Source organism: Canis lupus, chromosome 34 (assembly GCF_003254725.2).
Source record: "Canis lupus dingo isolate Sandy chromosome 34, ASM325472v2, whole genome shotgun sequence".
Lineage (NCBI taxonomy): Eukaryota > Metazoa > Chordata > Mammalia > Carnivora > Canidae > Canis > Canis lupus.
Window position 1 is genome coordinate 17,082,392 of NC_064276.1, and position 25,402 is coordinate 17,107,793.

The 25,402-nt window shown below is 41.3% G+C and overlaps 1 long non-coding RNA gene across 1 annotated transcript; it reads left to right on the forward strand.

Annotated features, from left to right (window-relative positions):
• The first annotated feature begins 3,950 nt into the window (after positions 1-3,950).
• Positions 3,951-21,128, forward strand: LOC125754289 (uncharacterized). Its single transcript, XR_007408087.1, has 3 exons — positions 3,951-4,112; positions 4,573-4,688; positions 20,282-21,128. It is a non-coding gene; the product is annotated as an uncharacterized LOC125754289 (long non-coding RNA).
• The last annotated feature ends 4,274 nt before the right edge of the window (positions 21,129-25,402 follow it).

Genomic DNA, 25,402 nt, shown 5'->3' on the forward strand with positions numbered 1-25,402 from the left:
GGAAGGCCTGCCTGGGAGCAACCAGCTCAGGTCCAAACAGCCCCACTGAAAACAGCTGATGGAGGTAATTCCAGGATGGCCCCCACCCCAAGAACTTGGAAATGAGGAGGTAAGTTACACTTTGAAAATCAAACTAAATGATCAGCTCCTAATGGACCAGAGAGAAGATAAAGAATAGCTGGTCCAAACTGCCTAAAAGAGGGATGTATTAGCCCACAATGTCTATCTCAGCACTGGCCAGAAAGGTGGCCTGGAGGCTGCTTCAAGTCCCAGAGCTCCTAATAGGAGACCCTTTCCTGTGGAAAGGAACAGTCGGGCCATCAGAGCCTGGTGCCATCAAAGTTCGAATCACACTGGCACACCTCCACCCCCTTGCTTTGATTCTGTGCTCATGAAATGATCCCTTGAGGGTCTCACTTCCCTGAGCTAGCCTATCAGGGAAGATGTGGTAAAAGCCTAAGCCCCGGACTGGAACAGGGCTGGCTGCCACCTGGCCCCACTGCTTATCAGCTCAGTGCCTCAGTCCGAGTTCTCTAGCTTCTCAGAGTACAATTCTCCTTTGGACAATATGGGAGGATAATTTGGGTAAGATCATTGAAAAGAGGGATGCCTGGGTGGCTCAGCGGTTGAGCGTCCCTTCTTGCCTCTGGAATTCCAGGATCAAGTCCTGCATCGGGCTCCTGCATGGAAGTCTGCTTCTCTTCCCTCTGCCTATGTCTCTGTCTCTCTCTGTGTCTCTCATGAATAAATAAAATCTTTAAAAAAGAAAAATAAGTTTAAAAAATATCATTGAAAAGATTACCTAAATTCTTTTTTAAGATTTATTTATTTATTTATTCATAGAGACACAGAGAGAGAGAGGCAGAGATACAGGCAGAGGGAGAAGCAGGCTCCACGCAGAGCCCGACGTGGGACTCAATCCAGGGTCTCCAGGATCACGCTCTGGGCTGCAGGCGGCGCTAAACCCCTGCGCCACCGGGGCTGCCAGGATTACTTAAATTTTAAAGTGGGTGGTGCCTAGGTGGCTTGGTGGGTTGGTTGCTCAGGTCCTATCCCAGGGTCCTGGGATAGAGGCCTGCATCTGGCTCCCTGTTTAGTTAGAAGGGAATCTGCTTCTCCCTCTACCTCTGCCTCCCCCCCCCCCCCCCTGCTTGTGCACTCCCTTGCTTTCTCTCAAATAAATAAAGATTTTTTTAAGTGGAAAAAAAGATCATTGAAAAGATTAAGAGAATTGACCCACCTGGGCTGGGAGGAATACCTGCTAAGGAAGGTGAGTTCTGTTACATGAAGAGCCCTAATGTTCTGCATGCTAGGCTGCTTCAGGGCTGGAGAACAGAGCTATATGGCTTTGCCAAGTGGGGTGAGAAGATCAAAGTTGGGATGTCACTGGGGAAGGAGGAAGGTAAGAGAAGATATGCATGTGTCCTGGGTTTGCTCTTCTTACCCCTTGAGGACCAGTACATTTCCCAAAGGTGGGGTGGCCAAAGGACTTCTAAGAACAATGAGGGCCAATTCTTTGATTTGAAGTTGTTTGCATTTCTGAGATGCAAAACCCTCTTCCGGTTATCTCAATCTTTCATAAATGGTTTCTGTTGCTTGTATTTTTGCTTTTTGAAATCAAGGCAGGAGCCAGATTACTGTGAAACAAAATAAGGAAGCAGGAGGTCTGAGCTAGGCAGGGTCAAAGGAATGAAAATACCAGTGCCCAACTGCTGGGAACTTGCAGAAAACTTAGAAAGGACTTTAGGCAATAGATACAGTGCTTTCCCTGCATTCAGGCTTTTTGGGATTCTCCATAATATGAATGTCACTTTTTTCTTTTCACATTAACATGGGCCTATAAATTTGAGATACTTTACTGATTAGTATTTGATTAAATAACCAAGTATTCTACCCCAGCTAAATTGATGCAAGAAGCTAACCACAACCAACCCTGTTTCCTTCTACCCTAGTTCTCCCCTTACAGAGTGGTACCAAATTCCTGGTACCTCACTCCACACGTGCTCCCCTTTCTTCAGTATCAGCCCATGCTTTCCAATGCCAATCCCTGCCCTTATTATTATGAAGACAACATAGCAAAGGGCATTTGAAAGCAGAGAGTGAAATTACAATCATTTGTATCTTGCCAGATCTTTATTTATGAACACACTATAAATAATTGCATTTTTTTACATCATAGTACCCTTGCTGTTTTGTATTTGTCTTTAAAGTTAGCGTTACTGTTATATCAAAAACTCTTTATTTTTTGTAATTTTCTACTACAGTTTACATAATTAAAAACCTTAATGGCTACAAAATAGTCTACTGAGCAGATGTATCCTAGCTTATTTAAACTTTTTTTAATTAATTTATTTATTTGTTTTTATTTTTTTATTTTTTTTAAACTTTGTTGTTGGACATTTGAGTTGCTTCTAAATTTTCACTATTATGGATAAATGCTATAATAAACATCTGTGTGCATACTATCTCCCTGGGTTTTTTGTTTGTTTGTTTGTTTATAATCTCTACACCCAACATGGGGCTCAAACTCACAACTCCAAGATCAAGAGTCGCATGCTCTACCGACAGCCAGCCAAGTGCTCCTCTGAGTTTCTTTTTTTTTTTTTTAAAGTTCTTTTTTTTTTATTTTTTTTATTTATGATAGTAACAGAGAGAGAGAGAGGCAGAGACACAGGCAGAGGGAGAAGCAGGCTCCATGCACCGGGAGCCTGACGTGGGATTCGATCCCGGGTCTCCAGGATCGCGCCCTGGGCCAAAGGCAGGCGCCAAACCGCTGCGCCACCCAGGGATCCCTCCTCTGAGTTTCTAATTGGTAATATAGGGATTAAAATATTTCCACCAAAGAGCTATAATGATTAAATGAGATAATTTGTATAAAGCACTTGATATAGAACTTTGCATACAGTAGGCACAAAATAAATGGTGGTCACTATTATTATCAGAACTTAATTCATACTGATTTGGACCATACTTTTCTTTTTGTGTACATGCTAAAGACTTTCATTTTTTTATTTTTAAAAATATTTTATTTATTCATGATAGACATAAAGAGAGAGAGGCAGAGACACAGGCAGAGGGAGAAGCAGGCTCCATGCAGGGAGCCCGATGTGGGGCTCAATCCCAGGACTCCAGGATCGCACCCTGGACCAAAGGCAGGCGCCAAACTGCTGAGCCACCCAGGGATCCCCTGCTAAAGACTTTCAAGAGAGGAAGAAGAAGCAAGGAAATTTTATAGAATCTGAAGGATGTATCAAGGGCTCAGTCATTTGTTAAAGAACCTCTATAACTCTGCATGCAATATCTCACTCACACTTTAACTTTCCTGAACTTTTTTTTCTTATTATATACAGTAGTTTTATTTTTCTACAGTATCTTAGAAATCTTATTCAGAGAAATTATGCTAAGAATTTTTTTTTAATTTTTATTTATTTATGATAGTCACACACAGAGAGAGAGAGAGAGGCATAGACATAGGCAGAGGGAGAAGCAGGCTCCATGCACTGGGAGCCCGACGTGGGATTCGATCCCAGGTCTCCAGGATCGCGCCCTGGGCCAAAGGCAGGCGCTAAACCGCTGCGCCACCCAGGGATCCCTATGGTAAGAATTTTAACATCAGTTCCCTATCTCTATGCATCTCTGTCCTGGCATTGGATTCCCTCATGCCTATTGAGCACTGGAGATTTTAAGCTTCTGAGACAGTGCAAATATAGACAAATTTTGTGCAGCAAAATGCATTCAGCTGCATAGAAAAGGTAAAATTACCCACCCTCAGAGAACAGTTGAGCTTGCAGAACATGCTAGAAGGTAGACAGTGTCAGAAAAACAAACAGAGATTAGAGTAATTCCTGATAAAGAAGAAAAGCGGCATAATCTGTCTCAAGGTAACTTCATCTATCTATCTACTTACAAAAACGCCTCCCTCCTGAAACAATCTCCCCTTTCTCCTCCTGGATTCCAAAGGCACTTGGCATCCAACCCCATTAGGGTGTAGAATGTGTTTTCTGCCTTGAAAGGAGCATCCATTGTGTCCAAGTTGCAGGACAAGGGATTCCTCTTGAAATCCCTCATTGGGCCAACACTGGGCGATGTACACAACAGCAATCTCAGAAAAGGTTTGTGGAACATGAGAGACTCCTAACTCTGGGAAATGAACAAGAGGTAGTGGAAGGGGATGTGGGCAGGGGGTTGGGGTGACTGGGTGATGGGCACTGAGGGGGGCACTTGGTGGGATGAGCACTGGGTGTTATGCTATATGCTGGCAAATTGAACAATTAAAAAAATTTTTAAAAAAAGGTTTGTAGGAAGAAATATTCTTGTCTCCATAGCTACACGTCACTGGCCTTACTGGCCTGGGTCCCAGCAAGCCCACAGGGCTATTTGCATTATTTGGTGATGTATGCAGTTCTTTTGGTTCAAACAGCTTGTGTGGCAACTTTGGGAGAAGGAATATGGCAGGGCACTTATTTGGACATCCCTGTCACCCAGGTTGCTAGTGAAGATATTAGTTGTGCATTTCAAGGCTTGATCTTGAACTTAAAAAAAAATGATGCCATATGTTCTTTTATTTTGCAGTAACTATTTTAAGGGATTTATTATGGAAAATTGCAAACATAAACAAGAGTAGAGACACAGAATAATGAACCCTATGTACACGTTACCTGCTTCAACAATTATCCTTCATGGTTCAGGTTGGTTAATCTTGTTTCATCTATACCCCCATGTGCTGCCTGCCCTGTGAATCCTGCTCCTGTCTGTCAATTTGCCTGCTTCATCCTCACCTCAGAATGATATGTAAAAGCATGACATATTTCCATCAGGAGGAATGTAATATTTGATTGCTATTTTGTGATACTTTTAATATTTAAAACAGAATAAGGTTCCAGTTTTTTTTAATTTTATTTATTTATTCATGAGAGACACACATAGAGAGAGAGAGAGAGGCAGAGACACAGGCAGAGGGAGAAGCAGGCTCCATGCTTTGCCATTTGCAATTACACAATCGAGAGCCCGATGTGGGACTCGATCCCAGGTCTCCAGGATTATGCCATGGGCCGAAGGCAGATGCTCAACCGCTGAGCCACCCAGGCTGCCCAAGGTTCCAGTTTTTTTTTTTTTTCTCTACATTTTTCTTTGCAGTTTATAAAAGGTTTTCTAATAGAATTAGTAATGTAAAATGTCAAGTTATTCATACGGCCATTTTTCAGTAATCATGATTATATAAGTTAACATGTCATAGAGATGCAATTGTTTTGCAAGAAGTAAAAACTTTTTTTATTAACTTTTTAATTTTAATTCCAGTGAAGTTAACCTACACTGTTATGTTAATTACAGATGTACAATAAAGTGATTCAACAGTTATATACATTACCCAGTGCTCACTATGATAAGCGTACTCTTGAGGCACCTGGGCGGCTCAGTCAGTTAAGTATCCCACTCTTGGTTTCGGCTCAGGTCACCATCTCAGGGTTGTCAGGTTGAGCCCTGTGAAGGGCTCTGTGTTCAGCACAGAGTCTGCTTGTGCTTCTCCCTCCTCCTCTACCTGACCCTCCTCCTCCCCCTTCCATGCATTCTCTCAAATAAACAAATTAATTATTTTTTAAAAGTATATTCTTAAGTCCATTCACCTGTTTCACCTATTGCCCCACCTCTCTCGCCTTGCCTAACCATTATTTTGTTCTCCACAGTTAAGACTTTGTTAGAAAGTCTGTCTCTTTGTCTCTCTCTCCCTCCTTTTTTATCTTTGCTCGTTTGTTTCTTAAATTCCACATATGAGTGGAATCATATGGTATCTGCCTTTCTCTGATTTATTTCACTTAGCATTATCTATCTAGTTCCATCAGTGTCATTGCAAATGGCAAGATTTCATTCATTTTTATAGATGAATAATATTCCAGTGTATGTGTGTGCACATATGTATACACACACACATACATACATATATATATATGTGTGTGTGTATGTATGTATATATATATCACATTTCATCCATTCCTCTATTCATGGACACTTGAGCTGCTTCCATAATTTGGCTATTGTAAATAATCCTGTATAAACACATAGACATACAATTTTCTTGCAAGAAGTAAAATTCTAACCTTTTTATTTATTTTTATTTATTCTAACCTATTTATTTATTTTTATTTATTTTTATTTATTTATTTATTTTATTTATAAAAGATTTATGTGTTTATTCATGAGACACAAGCAGAGGGAGAAGCAAGCTCCTCTCAGGGAGCCCACGGACTTGATCCCTGACCCCAGGATCACGCCCTGAGCCAAAGGCAGATGCTCAGCCGCTGAGCCACCCAGGCATCCTAAAAATTAAAAATTTTTCCTTCCTTTCCTTTCTTGAGCAATTCAGTCCTAAAGCTGACAAGTGAGGTAGAGCAAGGTAGGTGTTCACATTGGGTGAGGTCTTCCTCGGTGACCCTGAGTGGGATGTCAGAAACTGGACAGAGTGAGGAGGGCATCTGTGTAAGAAGGTGGCCTAATTGTGAAGCGTCATAGCTGAAGTGAGGTGAGGACATGCATGCGTTGGGAATGGCCTGTGGCCTGATAAATTTTTATCAGAGACCCAAAGGGTTAAGATGGAGTGCCCATAGCAATGGGGGTTGGGGGTGCAGCCTGGAGTGGAGAGTCAGAGCCAAAGGAGGGCACTCTTGAGGAGGGGAAGACCAGGACAGGGTGTTGGAAAGGTCGATGTGGGGGAAGGCCTTTGCTGAGGGGGCAGGAGGACAGCAACACAATGCAGAGGGTTGGAGACCAAGCAGGGAAGAAGGGGCCTGGATGTGGAAGAGGGAAGCAGCGGGGGAGGGGGGGTTGAAAATATGAATAAATGTGGGCAGCCTGGGTGGTTCAGAGATTTAGCGCCGCCTTCAGCCCAGGGTGTGGTCCTGGAGACCCGGGATCGAGTCCCACGTAGGGCTCCTTGCATGTAGCCTGCTGCTCCCTTTGCCTGTTTCTCCCTTTGCCTGTGTCTCTGCCTGTCTTTCTCTCTCTGTGTTTCTCATGAATAAATTAATAAATTATTTTAAAAAAAGAAAATACAAATAAATGTATTAGGGAAAATGGGAGCCAGATTTCTTACAGTTGGAGATGGAAGTGATGATATGGAAAAAAAGAAAACTAGAATAAACATTGTGATCCTGGATTAAAGTTGGAGATATTGGTATGAACTTGTGGTTTTCAATACAAAGAGATATGGAAATAAATGCAGACTTAAGTGTGCATGTAGCTCTGTCCCAGCTCTGGCTGGATCTTGAAGGAGTGACACCCCCACCCAACTTCAGTGGGCACACACAGTGCCCACATCCTGGCTTCTAAATATCAGTCTCTGCTATAAAGTCCCAGCACTCCCTAGTGAAAAGGCTGGTTCTTGGACTGAGGAATGAAAGATACAAGATTAGTCTAGAAATCTTTTTTTTTTTTTTTAGATCTTATTTATTTGTTTGAGAGAAAGAAACAGAGTACAAGCAGGGGGAGCAGCAGGAAGAGGGAGGGGGAGAAGCAGGCTCCTCATGGAGCAGGGAGCCCAATGTGAGGCTCCATCCCAGGACCCTGAGCTGAAGGCAGACACTCAACCACTGAACCATCCAGGTGCCCCCAGTCTAGAAGTCTTGTACTAGAAAGCAAAGACATGAGGAAGGAATGATTGGGACATTTAAGAAGCACACAAAAGCCAGCTGGAAGTGCTCCCATTGGACAAATTAGGGCTGGTTTCAGCATCAGTATAAATAATGATAGCAAGAGATTATAACCCATGTATATAATATAAAACCATGTCTATACTGATATATATATAAATACATGGATAAATTAAAAGTTTGGTGAGGAATGAGATACTTACATATTTTCAAAATACTGGGATCCCTGGGTGGCGCAGCGGTTTGGCGCCTGCCTTTGGCCCAGGGCGCGATCCTGGAGACCCGGGATCAAATCCCACGTCGGGCTCCCGGTGTATGGAGCCTGCTTCTCCCTCTGCCTATGTCTCTGACTCTCTCTCTCTCTCTCTCTCTATCATAAATAAATTTTAAAAAATTAAAGTTTAAAAAAAATACTTCCACCCCAAACATTTACTTACTACAGAGGGAAAAGGAGTTAATTTATAGTAGAGAAGCCTAGCAGACACTACTGTAAACACGTAAACAGAGTCAAAATCATCAGTAATGTAAAATCAAAATCTTTTTTTTTAAAGATTTTATTTATTTATTCATGAGAGACACACAGAGAGAGGCAGAGACACAGGCAGAGGGAGAGCAGGCTCCATGCAGGGAGCCTAATGTGGCACTCGATCCTGGGTCTCCAGGATCACACCCTGGCCCGAAAGCAGGCACTAAACCGCTGAGCCACTCAGGCATCCCTAAAATCAAAATCTTGTGCCACCTGATAGGATGCAATCAGAAGAACACAGCATCCCTTCTGCAACATTCCTGCCAGATGCATAACCTGAATCTAATCATGAGGAAGCATCAGTACTATTTTTTTAAATATTTATTTATTTTTTTTGGAAAGAGAGAGATAAAGAGAATGGACGCAGCAGGGAGGGGCAGAGGTAGAGAGAGAATCTCAAGCAGACTCCCCGCTGAGCATGGAGCCCCACTCAGGGCTCCATCTCATGAGATCAATGACCTGAGCCAAAATCAAACGTCAAAAGCTAAAATGACTGAGCCACCCAGACACGTCTATATTGTACTCTCAAAATGTCAAGGTCAACTTTCTTTGATTAAAGAAAAACTGAGGGGATCCCTGGGTGGTGCAGCGGTTTAGCGCCTGCCTTTGGCCCAGGGCGCAATCCTGGAGACCCGGGATCGAATCCCACGTCGGGCTCCTGGTGCATGGAGCCTGCTTCTCCCTCTGCCTGTGTCTCTGCCTCTCTCTCTCTCTCTCTCTCTCTCTCTCTCTCTGTGTGTGACTATCAGAAATAAATAAAAAATAAATAAAGAAAAACTGAGGAACTGTTCCAGAGAGAATAGACTACAGATATATGATAAAATGCAGCACATGACCTGAACTGGATATTATTTTTTATATATTATTATTACAAAGGACATTATTGGAACAGTAGACAAAACTGGATTGGAGTTTGAGGATCAGATGGTAGAAATGTATCAAGTTAAGTTCCTGATTATGATGGTTGTGCCATGGTTATATAAAAGAATGCCTTTGGGGTCCAAGTCCCTGCTCTGCTGTGTCAGGTATACTTGGACCCAAGCTTGAACTTGTTAATAAATCCTCATGTACTTGGGGAAGAAAAGAAGAAAAAAAAAAAAAAGAATGCCTTTGTAGAAAATACACATTAAATCAAGGGAGGAAAGGGGTACCTGGGTGGCTCAATGGTTAAACATCTGCCTTTGGCTCAGGTCCTGGTTCTGAGGTCCTGGAATCGAGTCCTGCATCGGGCTCCCCACAGGAGTCCTGCTTCTCCCCCTGACTATGTCTCTGCCTCTCTCTCTCTCTGTGTCTCTCATGAATAAATAAATAATATCTTTTAAAAAAAATCCAGGGGGAAAAGGTCTTTGTACTGTACTTCAAGTTTTCTGTATACTTGAGATTGTTTCAAATTTTAAAAATATTCTTAAAATATAAAAGTAATACATGAGTGCTTAAACAAGTTGAAGAATGCAGTGGTATTTTCAAATAAAATTGATACCCCTCTAGGCCATTGTTACCAGTTTCTTAGACAGTTTCCCAAACTCTACCTATAATCATATGAATATGTAAACCTATAAATTTATATGTATGGAAACACTTTCTCTCATTGTGCCAGCTATTAAATTTCTCCTTCACTAAACAGAAATCCTTAATTTTTGCAACATTTTATTTTGAAATAATTTCCGACTTGGAGAAGTGTTGCAAAATGTTACAAAGCATTCTGCTCTTCCCCTCAGCCAGATTCCCCAAATGTTACCATGTTGCCACATTTGCTTTATCATTCTGTGTATATTTGTGTGTATGTGTGTATAATTTTTTCCTAAACTGTATGGGAATAAGCTGTGAACATCATGTTCCTTTATTTCTAAATAACCCAATATGTTGTTTTCTAAAAACAAGGACCTTCCTTACATAATCACGGTACAATTATCAAAATCAGGAAATAAACATTGATATAGTATCATTATCTATAGAGTTTATCCAAAATTTACCAGTTGTACCATCAATTCCCTTTATAGAAAAAGAAAACAATATTTTCTTGATCTAGGATCACACATTGCATTTAATTGTCTTATCTCTTTAGCCTCCTTAATCTGGAACAACTCTTCAGTCTTTATCTTTCATGACCTTAACGTTTTGGAAAAGTACAGGACAATAATTTTGTAGAAAGTCCCTCAATTTGAGTTAGTCTGGTGTTTCCTTATGATTAGATTCAGGCTATTATTTTTGGCAGGAATATCACAGGAGTGAGGCTGTGCCTTCTCAGTGCGTCTTATCACAAGGCATGTGATGTCAATTTGTCCCATTACTGGTGATGTTAATTTTGATTACTTGGTTAAGGTGGTATCTGGAGGTTGCTATGCTGTAAATTGCATTTTTTTCCTTTGTAATTAATAAGTATTTTGTGGAGAAGAAATACTCAATTTTTATGTAATCGAAATTATCAAAGTTTCTGTGTGTCAACTATACTCAAATAAATAAAAAATAACAAGTAAAGCAAAATCATCAATTTTTGCAAAAATGATTTGTTCTTTTCAAGGGTTTAGGTTCCCGGGGTGCCTGGGTGGCTCAGGCAGTTAAACGACAGAATCCTGATCTCAGCTTAGGTCATGATCTCAGGGTTGTGGGATCCAGCCCCATATCTGGATTTGCACCCAGCAGAGAGCTCAGTGGGGAGTATGCTTAAGATTCTCTCTCCCCTCCCCGCCCCTGCCCCCTAAAATAAATAAATCTTTGAAAAAGTAGAGATACAACCCCTAGGTATCAGAGATATTCTGCAACGTTATTATTTTTTTTAAGATTTTATTTATTTATTCATGAAAGACACACACAGAGAGGCAGAGAGAGAGGCAGAGGGAGAAGCAGGCTCCCTGCAGGGAGCCCGAGGTGGGACTCGATCCCAGGACTCTGGGATCATGCCCCAAGCCAAAGGCAGACATTCAACCACTGAGCCACCCAGGTGCCCCAACATTGTGTTTTTTTTTTTTAATTAATTAATTTTGCATGAGAGAGAGCGAGATCAGGAGAGGGGCAGAGGAAGAGAGAATGAGAATCTTAAGCAGGCTCTACGCTCAGCACAGAGCCCAACACAGGGCTCAATCTCAGGATCCTGAGATCATGACCTGAGCGTAAATCAAGAGTCAGACACTTAACTGACTGAGCCCACCCAGGTGCCCCAGCATTACTTTTCTAATAATTGTATAGTTTTATTTTTTTTTCATGTAGGTTTACTCCATCTAGAATTCACTCTTATATGTGATGCTGTATAGGAATATGGTTTTCACCTTTTTTCCATCTAGTGAACCAGTTTTTCTAACATATCTACTAAACAGCCTATCCTTTCTTTAGTATTGTTGGTGCCATGTTTATTGCATATTGTATTCTCATTTATATTATACACATGGGCTAGATTTTCTATTGGCCTATTCTTGAAACAGTATCACAGTGTTTTGATTACTGTTGTCTTGTAATCCGGTAAAATAAACCCCACTCTTTAATCTTCTTTTTATATACCGACTTTACGAATTTGGAAACTTTATTTCTCTGTATAAATAGTGGAGTAATGGGGCACCTGGCTAGCTCAGTCAGTGGGGGACACAACTCTAAATCTCAAGGTTGTGAATTCAAGCCTCACGTCCAGCATGAAGCCTACTTAAAAAAAAAAAATAGTAACATTAAATAAATAGTGGAGTAAGTATACTATGTTTCAGAAAATCTTCATGGATTTCAATTGGGATTGCATTGAATGTATAGCTTAACTAGGGAAAAAACTAATACTGTTAACTATTAAGCCATTCCATCCAAGACAGTGGAATATCTTTCCAGTTATTTTCAGTCATTCTATGTCCTTTGAGTTTTAAAGTTTTCTCCAATAAATAAATAAATAAATAATAAATAAATAAATAAAGTTTTCTTCATAGAGGTTTCATATAGTCTTGGTTAAGTAGACTCCTAGATTATAGTTTTTGTCATTATTGTAACAGACATCCTTTTATTGCACTTTTTTTAGTTGGCTAGAGCTGATGTAGATTTTTGTAGATTGATCTTATATCTGGCTACCTTGCTAAATTCTCTCACTGGTTGCAATAACTTGTTGATTACTTTGGCACACACAAAAAATTTATTTCTACCCTTCTAGGTTCTTTGGATGGTCTAATAATTAAACTGACATAGAACAAATTAATAGGAGGAAAACAAATTTAATTTTATACGTATGGGAGCTCCATAAGAATATGAGACCCAAAGGCAGTTAGGCAGTTGAGGCTTAAATGCCAACCTGAGCTAAGGAATGGGATAGAGGCCTGGGGCTCCAAGGGGAGGAGGGCAATGCATAGGAAGATAAGAAAAGCAGATGTTTGATAATCAGATTTTGCCCTACCATGCAGGTAAATCTTTCTGATAAAAAGTTATCTCTGGTAATAGCTCTCTTTCTGGGCCAAGCCCCCATCTAAATTCTTTTAGGCAGTTATTAAGGGAGAGGTCAAAGTTGTTATTAAATCTGATGGATCTTGATTGCCTTCTGCTCAAAATAACCCTTATGTCAAAATGGCACCTTTTGGGGGTGGCATATTTTGCTCCCCTTCAATTCTATTGCTTTTTGATGTAGATAATTATATCACCAATAGTTTTATATATACATTTTATATATATAGTTTTAAATATACATATATATTCCTTTTTTAAAAAGATTTATTTATTTTTTTTAAAGATTTTATTTATTTATTCATGATAGTCACAGAGAGAGAGAGAGAGAGAGGCAGAGACACAGGCAGAGAGAGAAGCGGGCTCCATGCAGGGAGCCCGATGTGGGATTCGATCCCGGGTCTCCAGGATCGCGCCCTGGGCCAAAGGCAGGCGCCAAACCGCTGCGCCACCCAGGGATCCCTATTTATTTATTTACTTATTTATTTACTTATTTATTTAGAGAGACAGAGAGCACAAGCAGAGGGAGTGGCAGAAGGAGAGAGAGAGAGGCAGGCTTCCCACGGAGCAGGGAGCTCGATGAGGGACTCAATCCCAGGACCCCGGGATCATGACTTGAGCCAAAGACGCTTAACCAATTGAGTCACCCAGGCTCCCCTAAACATACTTATATATCTATAATTAGCCATCTGTGTCTATATTAAGCTAAATAAGTTCCTACTGATGTCTCCAATTCTAACTCATTACCATATAAATCATTCTAGCTATCTCCCTACGTTTGTAACCTCTCACTACAACAGTAAGAAACCTGTCTCCGACTATCCACTATCCATTGACTTAATTAATCAAAACCAGTATACATGTATGGTACTTGCAAATTTGTTAATGCATTTCTCCAAGGCAAACAACTTTATCAACTAGAGTACAGTACTTACATACAGTTCATCTACCTTCAGTCTTAGACTACTCATTTTCATTTCCAAAATAACTTAGCACCATTCCCCACTCCCCTCCTTCAGTGAAGCTATTTTATGCACATGTAATACAATTAGATCTTTTGTCATGTTCTTCATTTCATCCTGGGATCCCTCAATCTCCTAAACGACTTTTAAAGGTTCACTGTGCTGTAATATTCTATGGGTTTTGACAAATGCAGAGTGCCATGCACCTATTAGCATGGTATCATACAGACTAACTTCACTGCCCAATGGTGCCTGGATGGCTCAATTGGTGAAACATGCTACTCTTGATCTCAGGGTTGTGAGTTTGAGCTCCGCCTTGAGTGGAGAGATTACTTAAAAATAACATCTTCAAAATAACTTAAATAAAAAAAAATAATAACTTAAGTACCCCCCAAAATCCCGTGCTTCACCTATTCAACCCTCACTGCACCCTCCCCCACAACAAACCCTGACAATCACTAATTTATCATCTCTATAGTTTTGCCTATTCCAGAATGTCCTATAAATGCAATGCAATCATACACTCTGTAGTGTGTCAGTCCTCTTTCACTTAGCAGTATGCATTTAAAATTTGTCTAAATCTTTATGTGGGTTGGTAGCTCATTCTCTTTATTGCTGAATAATTATTACATTGAAAAATAAAATAATTATTACGTTGTATGATGTATCATAGTTCATCTGTTCACCTATTGGGTTTTGGTGATTATGAATAAAGGTGCAATAAACATTTCTGTGTTGATTTTTGTGTGGACATTTGTTTTAAGATCAGCTGAGTAAATAGCTAGGAGTGTGATTGCTCGATTGCGAGCTAAAACTATGTTTAGCTTTGTCAGAAAACTACCAGCTTGTCTTCCAAAGTGGTGGTACCATCTCCCATTCCTGCTAACAGTGAGTTCACTGCTTCACACTCTTGTCAGCAACTGCAGTTAAGGTTTTTTGTTTGTTTGTTCAGTATAGTTGACACACAATGTTTCATTAGTTTCGGATATCCAACCTAGCCATTGGCAAGTTTTTTTTTTTTTTAAGGTTTTGTTTATTTATTCATAGAGACACACACACACACCCACAGAGAGAAAGAGGCAGAGACACAGGCAGAGGGAGAAGCAGGCTCCATACAGGAAGCCCAACGTGGGACTCAATCCCAGGTCTCCAGGATCACACCCCAGGCTGCAGGCCGCGCTAAACCACTGTGCCACTGGGGCTGCCCAGTCATCGGCAAGTTTAAACACTGTGCTATGTTCCCCACAAGTGTAGCTACCAGCTGTCCGTTACTGTTACTGTCACTGTTACACTATCATCCACTGTATTCCTTAAACTGTGCCTTTAATCCTACTGATTTACTCACTCCATACCTGGAAGCCTGTATCTCTCTCTCCTCTTCACCCATTTTGCCCAACCCCCCTCCCCAGTTGCCTCTGACAATCATCCGTTGTTCTCTGTTTAGGTCTATAAATATAGATTTGATTCTGCTTTTTGTTTATCATGTGTGCTTTTTTAAGATTCCATTTATGAATGGAATCATGTGCTATTTGTCTTTCTCAGTCTGACCTACTTCACTTAACATGATACCCTCTAGGCCCATCCATGTTGTCACAGATAGCAAGACCTCATTCTTTTTTATGACTGTATAATATGGAATTGTCAGTTTGGGGATATTATCCATTCTAAAAGGTGTGTAGTGGTTATTTATGGTATTTTAAATTTTTTCCTTGTATTATTTTTAGTTGTGGTGCATTGTAGTTAGGGAACATATGTTGACATATTGGAATGAATTTTGGTCTGTCTTTGTCACCTAATACGTGACCTATATTTGTAATTCTTTTGAATGCACATGAAAAGAGTGTTCCCTGTTTGTGGAATGAAGCATAATGTGATGGTTCATAGTGTAGGATTTTTTTTAAGATTTTATTTATTCACAAGAGGCACAGAAAGAGAGGCAGAGACATAGGCAGAGGGAGGAGAAGCAGGCTTCATGCAGGGAACACAATGTGAGACTTGATCCCAGGATTCCAGGATCACGTCCTGAGCCAAAGGCAGATGTTCAACTGCTGAGCCACCCAGGCATCCCCAGAGTGCAGGCTTTGGAGTCAGATTGCCTACTTTCAAAACTTGCTCTGTAGATTAATAACAGTATAAACTCAGACAAACATTTAATTTCCATGTCTCAGATTCTTTACTAAATGGGAATAATAGCAATATTATCTACATTTTAGAGTTGTCATAAGGATTAAGCAAGTTAATATCTGTAAAGTTCTAGAACCATGTCTGACAAATATTGTGTGATCTAGTGTTTGTTAAATAAATAAATGTATCTAAACTTATTATATATTCTAGATCTTTTATATTCCTTCTTTTTATTTTTTTAAACCTATCAGTTTGGGGCACCTGGTTGGCTCAGTTGGTTAAGCCTCTGACTCTTGACTTTGACTCAGGTCAGGATCTCAGGGTGGTGAGATCGAGCTTGGCTCCACACTCAGTGGAAAATCTGCTGGAGATTCTCTCTCTCCCTCTCCCTCTGCCTCTGTACCTACTCCCCACCCCTGCACACACACACTCTCTCTCAAAATAAATAAATAAATATTTTTTCAGGGATCCCTGGGTGGTGCAGCGGTTTGGCGCCTGCCTTTGGCCCAGGGCGCGATCCTGGAGACCCGGGATCGAATCCCACATCAGGCTCCCGGTGCATGGAGCCTGTTTCTCCCTCTGCCTGTGTCTCTGCCCCTCTCTCTCTCTGTGTGACTATCATAAATAAATAAAAAAAAAAATTAAAAAAAAATAAATAAATATTTTTTCAAAATCTGTCAGTTTGCAAGGAGAGTGTATTAAAATCTCTGACTACTATAATTGTTGTTATATTTATTTGTTCTTGCTGGCCAGCCAACTGTCATTTAGTATATTTTGACATTCTATTGTTATATTCATATATGTTTGTGATATATATATCTTGTTGTTCTATTTGGGTTTTGGGTTTTTTTTATTAGGTATACAATGTCCTTCCTTGTTCTTTGTAAATTATTTATTTTTCTTTGTGAAATTTTTAAAATTTAAATTCTACTTGGTCAGATATTAATATTGCTACTCCAGTTTTCCTTAGGCTATATCTTCTTGCTGTATCTTTTTTCATCATTTTATTTTCAACTTTTCTTTATGTTTATTTTTCAAAGACATGTTTGAAAGCAGGTAGGGCGGAGCAAAGGAAGAGGGAGAAAGCTACCCAGGCTTCCCTAAAAGGCTGGGATTTTAGAGTTTTTTTGTTTTTATTTTGGATTGTTGATAAGGGATTATGGATCCATAGTTCCAGTTGGTTATTTTTTTTTTAATGATTTCCGGCTTTTTTTTCTTTTTTTTTCAATTTTTATTTATTTATGATAGTCACAGAGAGAGAGAGAGAAAGAGAGAGGCAGAGACATAGGCAGAGGAAGAAGCAGGCTCCATGCACGGGAGCCCGATGTGGGATTCAATCCCGGGTCTCCAGGATCGCGCCCTGGGCCAAAGGCAGGCGCTAAACCGCTGCGCCACCCAGGGATCCCGATTTCCGGCTTTTTTTAAAAAAGATTTTATTTTATTTATTCATGAGAGACACAGAGACGTAAGTAGAGGGAGAAGCAGGCACCTCACAGGGAGCCTGATTCAGGACTCGATCCCAGGATCCTGGGATCATGCCCTGAGCCTAAGGCAGACGCTCAATCGCTGAGTCACCCAGGCATCCTATTTCCTGCTTTTGTTTATATTGCTGGTACCTTCCTTTCTCTCCTTATATATTGATCAAAACCTATTCTAAATCTTTTTTTTTTTTTTTTTTTTTTTTTTTTTTAAGATTTTATTTGTTTGAGAGAGCAGGAACAGGGAGGAGCGGCAGAGGGAGAGGGAGAAGCAGATTCCTCACTGAGCAGGAAGCCCCATGTGGCTCGATCCCAGGACCTCAAGATCATTACCTGAGCCAAAGGCAGAGGCCTGGGCGGCCCCGGTGGCGCAGCAGTTTAGCGCCGCCTGCAGCCCAGGGCGTGATCCTGGAGACCCTGGATCGAGTCCCACATCACGCTCTCTGTATGGTGCCTGCTTCTCCCTCTGCCTGTGTCTCTGCCTCTCTCTCTGTCTCTATGAATAAATAAATAAAATCTTTAAACAAACAAAGGCAGATGCCTAACCGACTGAGCCACCCAGGTGCCCCATAAACTGTTCTAAATTCCTGATTCATCTGCTTGAATATTTCTCCTTTAGAAAGGATATATCATCTAGTTTGATGTCTTTCACCTGGACTTCTCCGGTGTCCTGTCATTTTGGCCTGGGAGCTCATATCCCCCTTGGAGTATCAGCCACTCTGTCTGGTGAGGTTCCGGAAGGGTCTGTAAGGCCCACTCCAGTCCATGTGGGTCCTAGGGAGTTCAAGAAAGTGGAGGGAAAGACCCTAGGGCAGAGAGCACCACCCTACCACACTTGCTCACTCCTAGCTGCAATTACCCACCCAGATGTATAAACCTTTTGACCCCTTAGGGAGAAGCAGGAGCCCATGAGGTAACTTACCAGCCCTGGGGTTTAGAAAGAAGAAATGGAGTGACTGCTCAGGTGACTTAGTCCCCTTCCGTTCTGCTAGTTCCTCTCCTAGGAGAGCCTTTGCACTACCCAATCCTCTCTGCAGAGGGCTTTGATAATTACTTATTTTTATAAAAATGCAGTATTACTACACTCATCATTCTGCAATTTGCTTTTTTCTTTTCTCAGCATACATAAGTGGAACTCATTCTTTTTAATAGCATCACAAAACAACACAATATCTCATGATACGGATACACCTTCACTTCCTCAACAGTTTTCTTGTTGGATATTCAGGTTGTTTCCTTCTTTTTTTCATTCCTAAACACAAGTTTGTGTCTTCGACTATATCCCTTACACACCTAGTGTATTTATTTCTGTAGGATAGCTTCCCTGATGTGGAAGGTTGCATAAGAAGTACTGGTAACAGTGGTTACTTTAAAAAAAAAAGATTTTATTTTTAAAAAATAATCTCTATACCCAATGTGGGGCTTGAACTCATGACCCCAAATTAAGAGTCAGATGCTCTACCAACTGAACCAGCCAAGGGCTCCAATAGTGGTTACTTCTAAGCATAGTCCAGAGGAAGGAAAGAGAGGTTCACTTTTTGTTTTCACTGAATATTTATTAAGGCTTTATATCCTATATAGAATTTAAGAAACAAAACAGGATCATAGGGGAAAAGAGGAAAATATAAACAAGACAAAAATTAGAGAGGGAGACAAACCATAATAGACTCTTAATCATAGGAAACAGATTGAGGGTCGTCAGAGGGGAGGGGGATGGGGGATGGAGAAAAAATAAAATGCATTTCTGTTAGTAAAAAAAATTTTTTTAATGAATAAAAATTTTAAAAAGACTTTATAACCTGACAGTGTATTAATTTTACATTACTAAAAAACAGCACCACAGGGGCGCCCGGGTGGCTCAGGTCTTCAGGTTGTGATCTCAGGGTCCTGGGATGAGCCTCTGCTCTGTGGGAAGGAGTCTGCTTCTCCCTCTCCCTCTGCCCCTCCCCTCCCCACGTGCTTTCTCTCTCAAATAAATAAAATCTTTTTTAAAAATAAAAAATAAAGCACAACAATGTGAATGTACTTAACACCACAGAATTGTGTGCTTAAAAATGGCTATGGTGGCAAATTTTATGTTATGTATATTTTACTAGAATTTTAAAAAGTAAAGATATAAAAACTAACTAATTGATTAAGTTGAAATAAACCCTGTGTGATCTTACCATTACCTAGATTAAAAGCCCTCTGATGCCTAGTTTGAAAACTAGTTCCACTAGCTTTCAAGTAAATTTGAAAGTCCTTAGCAAGGTTCTAAAGCCCTGAATAACCAATCTAATAACTACTGATCTCTCCAGACTCTCTCTCTCTCTTTTTAAAAAAAATATTTATTTATTTACTTTGTGGGGAGGGGAGAGGGAAAGGGAGAGAGAGAGAATCTCAAACAGACTCCCCACTGACAGAGGAGCCCAGCACTGGGCTTGATCCCAAGATCTGTGAGATCAGGTGCCCCTCCAACCTCTCTTATTTCACTCATTGCTTTGCTTTCAGGTCACCAACTACACAAACTATTCCCGGTAAGACTCCAGCTTTCTCCCAATTCATGGCCTTTGCACACACTGTTCCTTCTGCCAGGAACTTTCTCCCCATCCTCTTTACCTCACTAATTCTCACTCCTTCAAATCTCAATGTTCAGAGTAGCTATCTTTGACTCTTTCCCCCAGACAAAGTCAAGTTCCCTTATCATGATAATTGTATTGAAACATGCACTTTCTTGTAGCCATTATCATAATTATGGTTTAAAAATCTATAAATAAGATCTAAGCAAATTGAGAAACATACTGTGTTTGGGATTGCAAGATCAATATAGTAAAGATGTTAATCCTCCCCACATAGATATACAAGTTTAATGCAATGCCTCTCAATATCCTAGCAAGATTTTTTGTAAATATAGACAGGAGTATTCTAAAATTTAGATGGAAAAGCAAAAGAACTGGGATAACTAAAAGAACTTTGAAAATAAGAATAAAGTGGGAGGAACCAGTCTACACAATTTCATGATTTATTTTATATCTACAGTAATCAAGACTGTTTGGTATCAGCAGAGGGACAGACATACAGGCTAATGAAGCAGAATAGAGAACCCAGAAATAGCTCCACACAAGTACAGTCAACTGATTTTTTTTTTTTTTTTTTTTTTTTTAGTCAACTGATTTTTTACAAAGATGCAAAAGTAATTCAGTGGAGGAAAGACGGTGTTTCCAACAAGCAGGAGCAAGTCCTGGATATCCACATACCAGAAACAAAAAATAAAAACCTTGACCTAAACCTTACACCCTATAAAGAGTTTTTTCAAATGGAGCAAAGATTAAAATGTGAAACTGTAAAAACTGCAAAATGTTTATAAGCCAACATAGGAGAAAACCTTTGGGATCAAGGGTTTGGTGAAGAGTTCTTAACATAATACTCAAAGCATGATCTGTAAAAAGAAAAAAATAATAAATCAAGGTTTCGATTTGCTTTGGGGAGGATGTGGAGAAACTGGAACCTTTGTACACTACTGGTAGGAATGTAAAATTATTCAGCTGGTATGAAAAACCTCAATAAATTAAAGAGAATTACCACATGACCTAGCAATGTACCCAAAAGAATTGAAAACAGAAAACAGGTGTTCAAACAAAAACTTGAACACAAAGACTCATAGTAGCAGCTCTGCTCACAATAGCTGAACGGTGGGAGAAACCCAAGTGTCTGTCAACCTGATGAAAGGATAAACAAAATGTGAATATCATTACAATGGAATATTATTCAGCCATAAAAAAGAATGAAATACTGATATACGCTACAGCATAGGTGAACCTTGAAAATATTATGCTAAGTGAAAGAAACCAGATACAAAAGGTAATGTATTATGTGATTCTATTTATATGGAAATAGAGGGGTAAAGAGGGGTAACTGCAGCCCCACCACCAAAGCAGCTCCCATCTGGGCCTTAGAGACCCCCTTACTTTTTTTTTTTTTAAGATTTTATTTATTTATTCAGATTAGGGAAATCTAGAGAGAGACCAAGAGCATATTAGCAGTTTCCAGGGACTGAGAGGAGGCAGAAATGGAGAGTGACTGAAGGGTATGGGGTTTCCTTTTGGGGTGGGAAAAATGTCGTGGATGGAACTAGATAGTCATGATGGTTGCACAACATTGTGAATGTACTAAATATCACTAATGGTAAATTTTATTTATGTGTACTTTACCACAATATAAACAGTGAATTTTACTGTATGTAATTTATACCTCAATAAAACTGACATCAAATATTCATTGGAACATGAATAAATGCCAAGGCTTGTAATTGAGCTTTTAATGACGATATCAACCTATCTCCCTTCAAAAGTGCTTATTAATTACAAAAGAAAAATAGCACTATAGTGGAAAAACCTGGCCGACACTACTTGTGACACTTCATGTGTCCACTTGGAGGGTGATTTGGGATGTGATTAATATTTAAATTGGTGAACTGTAAGTATGTAGACTGCCTTCCATAACGTGGGTGAGACTCATCTGAAAGCTTGAATTTAACCAAAAGATCAGCCTCTCCAACAAGAGGGGATTCTCCAGCAGACCGCCTTCAGATTACCTCCGTACCATTCCTCTCCTGGGTCTCCAGCCTGCCAGCCCACAGGGCACATTTGAACTTTCCAGCCTCATAATTGAGTGACTTAATTCCTTATAATAAATAAGTAATATAAGTATAAGCATAAACACACACGTTATAAGTGATATAGATTATCTCCCATTGGTTTTATTTCTCTGGAGAACCCTAACACATCACCTTAAGCAAATGATCACAATTAATAACTCCAGTAGAGGCGCCTGGGTGACTCAGTGGTTAAGAATCTGCCTTCAGCTCAGGTCATGATCTCGGGGTCCTGGGATCGAGTCCCGCATGGGGCTCCCCGCAGGGAGACTGCTTCTCCCTCTGCCTATGTCTCTGCCTCTCTGTGTGTCTCTCATGAATAAATAAATAAGATCTTCAAAAAAACAAAACAAAAACAAAAACAGGTGACCTGGCTGAGCTTCATTTTCGGAGCCCATTTCCCTTTGGGTTTACCCTTTCCCTGCCTCCTATCCCTTGGTAAAGGTTGTTGACATGTTCCAGCTCCCACCTGGGCAGAGTTAGCCTGAGTAGAGGAGTGAGTTTGAACCCCCCTTCTCGGGCCAGATCAGAGGAAGAGCAGCACCCTACAGTCAGCTCAGTGGTGGCCAAGGTGGGTAGATGTCCTAGACAGGCACTTCAGTGGCCCAGTTGGCTACCCCACACAAAGATTAGAAAATTGGGTCAATTTGAGTTTCATTCACATCATCACTGCACCTGAGTCAATCAACGTTTATTGGGCACCTGCTGTGTTCCAGGCTGTGGGGTAGGATGAGGGAGTCACTCCTAGGGGTTCTCACGGTTCAAGAGAACATGGGCTTTCTAACTTCAGTTCCCCTTCCTGTCCCATTCCCTGCCTTGGTCCCATGAACTCCCCTTTCTGCCCACTGGCTTGGCACTAGGTCTCCTGCATGACAGTGGGACAAACTCTTTCTCTTCCTGCCACCTGCCTTTTTGGGTCAGCCAAGACTGATGAGTATTTTCTAAAGGAAGTATTTTAAGAGACATATAGGGAGGGAGGCCTGGGTGGCTCAGCAGTTGAGCGTCTGCCTTTCGTTCAGGGCATGATCCCAAAGTCCTAGGATCGAGTCCCATATGGGGCTTCCTGCATGGAGCCTGCTTCTCCCTCTACCTATATCTCTGTCTCTCTCTCTGTCTCTCGTGAATAAATCTTTAAAAAAAGAGACACATAGGGAATCTAAATGGATGGTGGTGATCATTTTACAATATATACTACGTATATCAAATCAGTATGTTATATAACCTAAAACAAATGCAATGTTATATGTCAATTATATCTCAATTTAAAAACCAGGAAAAAAAGAGACTTAGAGAAAATCAAAGAGAAATAAACCAAGAAATAACATCAAGAAAACCATATTGTCTATGCTGATAGTTTAAAAACAAGGCTGCTGGGGCCAGACCATCTGAGTTCCACATCCATCCTGGCTCTACCACTTTACCAGCTTATGATGAGCGAGTTACTTATTCTGTCCCGCCTTGGGTTTTCTCATCTGTAAGATAATAATAATACCTATTTCTTGGGCTTTCTTGATCATTAAAGGAGGTAACCCATACTTAGTGCAGCACGTGGCCTTATACTTTCCTTAGTCCCTCTGGCTCTTTCACCTTTTTGTGAGCTGATTCCTCTGCCTGAAATATCTTCTCCTTCACTCCTTAACTTCTATTTAGGACTTGGCTTAAATGGGAACCAGCACATCACCACCACCAAGTTAGGTGCCTCTCCTAAAAATTCCCTGTTAAAAGCTTTCTAATATCCCTTATGGCTAATGCAGCACTCATCTTAATCTAGAGTAACTATGTATTTGCCTTCTTCACTAAGTGGGAGCTTTCAAGGCAGAGGCTATGCCTTTTATCCTCTGCTCCCTCCCCTATGCCTGGCACCTAGCCAACCACTCTAGCTCCACGCCATTCCTTAGCCCGGCCAAGGACCTCCTCCATCTCCTGGAACCTGGTTCTGGGGCCCTCTGGGACTGTGCTGTCCTTTCTCATCCTCAGCTGCCTGTCATACTGCAGCCCCACCACCAAAGCAGCTCCCATCTGGGCCTTAGAGACCCCCTTACTTTTTTTTTTTTAAGATTTTATTTATTTATTCATGAGAGGCACACAGAGAGAGAGGCAGAGACACAGGCAGAGGGAGAAGCAGGCTCCATGCAGGGAGCCCGATGTGGGACTCGATCCCGGGACTCCAGGATCACACCCTGGGTCAAAGGCAGGTGCTAAACCGCTGAGCTACCCAGGGATCCCCTAGAGACCCCCTTATTAACCCTGCAGAGCCCACTCCGCTGATGGTGGCAGTGGGGGGGGGGAGCAGCAGCCTGCACTGCCCTGCCCTATCCTGCAAGATGCTTTACCCCTCTTGCCCTCTTGATGAACTTGCCTCAACTAAGACAGCCTTTCCAGCAGGATTTCAGGGCTGGCTCAGCTTCCCCGCAAAGCTTGGCTTCTACCAACGTGTTGTCTAGTCTTTGACAGGGACACCATCTTCCTGCGAGACATCTTACATCTGATAAGAACCTCAGAACCCAAAACAAGGACCTCTTTTTCCATTTCTATATATTTATTTCTCCCTAATGACTTCTTCCTGCAGCTTCGTGTTGGCCTGAGTGGGTCACATGGAGCTCTTGGTCCATTTGCACAAAAATGCCAGAAAGGAGGTGGCCACTGCCTGGACTTCCAAGGAGACCTCAGGACCAGGCTGGTCCTGGCTGGACACCTGGGTCCCCCAGAGGGGAAATCAGCCCACTCACCATCCACTGTTTCTCCCCTAAGCCTGGAAGAGGGACCCTAACTCTGAACGAGGCTGGGGGCAGGTTCAGCAGAGAAGGGAAGGGAAGAGTCAATGGAACCATAGTTCAGATGGTGTGGAGAGAACAGACCTGGGACCCAGGTGGAGCTCCCTGTGAACTGGATGGTTCATTGCAATCATGTCTATGTTTCTTGTACTGTCCTTTTGAATATTCACCCATGAAGTTTCCTGGGAAAAGGTCAAATTATCTCCATCATGCTAAGTGGTTTGAGCAAAAGAGAGTGTTGGGGTTGAGGGCTCAGGTGCTCAAGGAGGCAGGAGATCCCCCTGTGATCAGTAATCATACTGATCTGATAGTGACCAGAATCAGAAGGACGGAGTAGGGATCCCTGGGTGGCTCAGAGGTTTAGTGCCTGCCTTTGGCCCAGAGTATGATCCTGGAGTCCCGGGATCCAGTCCTACATCAGGCTCCCTGCATGGAGCCTGCTTCTCCCTCTGCCTGTGTCTCTGCCTCTCTCTGTGTCTCTCATGAATAAATAAAACCTTAAAAAAAAAAAGGACAGAGTAAAGGGGAAAGGTAAGAACCCTGAGTCTTGCCTGAAAGACCACGCCCACTGGCTGCCCCAGGCCCAGCCCCCAGTTCTCCTCAGAGCTCTTTTTGCAGAATCTGAGTGTGGCCTCTCTTGCATGGGTGACCCCAAAACATATGCACTTCCTCAGGACTCCCAGATTCCCTGAGGGATCCTGGGGGAGGTTTACAGATTTCCCTAAGCTTTTGTACTGTAACACTGTCAAGCTGTAAGAGTGTTCTGCCAATAACAAGAGGCCTGTTTATAAGCAGGAATATTTTCTCCTGTGGGTGCTGCGGTGATGGGGTGAGGTGGGGGTCGCTGCTATGATGGGG